This window comes from Fulmarus glacialis, unplaced genomic scaffold (genome assembly GCF_000690835.1).
Source record: "Fulmarus glacialis isolate BGI_N327 unplaced genomic scaffold, ASM69083v1 scaffold6992, whole genome shotgun sequence".
NCBI classification, from domain to species: Eukaryota; Metazoa; Chordata; class Aves; order Procellariiformes; family Procellariidae; genus Fulmarus; species Fulmarus glacialis.
In genome coordinates this window covers 4,337-6,721 of record NW_009199828.1, presented here as the reverse complement: position 1 = coordinate 6,721, position 2,385 = coordinate 4,337, and positions in this window count along the sequence as shown.

Genomic DNA, 2,385 nt, shown 5'->3' with positions numbered 1-2,385 from the left:
CCTCTCCCTCCTTCTTTACTGACCTTGGTGTCTGCAGAGTTGTTTCTCTCACATATTCTCTCCACTGCTCTTCCGCCGCAGGTTTTTTTTTTTCCCCCTTCTTAAACATGTTATCCCAGAGGTGCTACCACCGTCGCTGATCGGCTCAGCCTTGGCCAGCGCCGGGTCCGTCTTGGAGCCGGATGGCACTGGCTCTATTGGACATGGGGGAAGCTTTTGGCATCTTCTCACAGAAGCCACCCCTGCAGCACCCCCCACTACCAAAACCTTGCCATGCAAACCCAATACAGTACAGTATTATTTAAACTCTAAACGAATTACAATGGCCATTAAACAATTAAAAAATTGACATGAGAATTAGCTTGGACATTAACAGGAACATCAGATACATGAAAGGAAACACTCAACCTAAAGAGACCACAACAAAGCTCTTGAAATATAATAAATCTTAGTATTGGTAATGCACAACAGGAGTCCCAGTAGGGTATCTAGTCCATGTACAGTCTACATTGTATGGCTGCAGTTTCTGTTCTTTGAGCTCCCTCGTCATGGTGTAATTCCACTGCTTGACTGTTTTCAATGCACCATTTACCTGAGTGGTTGTTTCAACTCCCAAGCATAGGCAACACAAAACCCACTACATGGCTGTTACTATGCAGAGACTCACGCGTTGCCTCTTTTCTCAAGGAGAACATTGTGGATCAAAGCATTATCTTCAAAGAAGATCTTCCAATGGATGGATTAACGCTCAGCTCATTACCACCAATTGCTGAGACATTATAGTGCCTATACTTATAGGACAGGTCAAACTTTTCAGATTTTTGTAACTAAACAATTATAATAAGCACTTATTTCCTGTTATTCCTAGTAAATTAACTTAGTGTCTAGGGATTCTGGTATGTGAAACATAAAATAGATATAGCACAAGACCCAGCTAGTAAAGCACAACAGCTATGTTCCCATTTATTCTCCACTATAAATGGAGTTAGGAAAAAAAAAAAAGCTACTGAACAGTGCTATAGCTGATCTATTTGTTGTAAGCTGTGCTATACATCAGCAGTATTAAAGAGATTATTCAAAAACTGTTCAGCATAAGAGCTTGTTTACTGGATCTTGTATTGCGGGGTAGTTCCTTATTAAACGGTAGTACTTGTTCTGAATGTACAATTCATATACTGGAGAACAGGAAGCCAATATGCCAATGTACAAACTAAATTTGTATTTCAAGTACGGTGAGACTATTCTCCAGTTTGCTGGCAGCAACCTGACAATGGGCTTGTGGATGAGAAAAGTTAACGTTTCAGAAACAAAATGTAAAAATTGATTTGTATTAGCGTGACATGGTATATATGCTTGCGCACACCTGGGACTGGGGTAGAGATGAGAGGAATGAGATCTGGGAACACACTCCTCAAGCCACTGGGCACGGATAACCAATTTTTGTCTCATTTATGGATAAGTTTTACCATGGACAAATGTAGCACCAAAACCATTCCAAGCCCTATATTAAGAAAAACACTTCCAAAAGATGCTCAACTAATACAACAAACTGGAGAACTCAAATTAACAGAACTACCTCAAGCTACAACAGCTTAACAGCAATCATCAGTGTTAGGAAAGTTCTATGCATTGCTGGAACCTTAGGAAAAATGTTTTATCTACACACTAAAGAGCTTACTAACAACAGCACAACAGTGAAATGGAATTCAGGTTATCCTACAACACAAAAATTTCATTATGGTTTGACTACAGAAAGTTTCTACACACAACCAAGGGAAGAAGAAAACAATCAACATGTTGTATCATTTCACAGTGTACAAGTCAATATTTATGAAAAGAAGCAAATTTTCCATGTGATCACTCTTGTGTGCTGCTTCATAAAGGACCACATTTGCAGATGGATACAGCTTGTTTTCTCTTGCTCATTCCTCTACTCGCCATTAGAGTGGCTTATAGCTGTTACTGATACTACTTTACTACAGGAAATCCAACTACATCCTTTAGCAATTACCAAGGAGATCCATAAATGTAAAGACATAAAAAATATGCTATGCCATTTCCTTTGCATCATCAAGATTAAATGTAGAAGAGTGGAAAGATGAGCAATGCAGTAATACGACAATCCTCCCAAAAGGAAATTAAAGATTGAATTTTACACTGTAATAAAAAACCTACATTTGGAAATGAAAAAAACTTTGTATTTCACATTAGAAAGACATCACCTGAGTTTCTAATCAATTCTATTTTTGCAATTACTTCTAAACTCAGAAATATATTATTTATGTCTGTTCCACTGCGCTGGTTTTGGCTGGGATAGTTAATTTTCTTCATAGTAGCTAGTACGGGGCTATGTTTGGGATTTGTGCTGGAAACAGTGTTGATAAC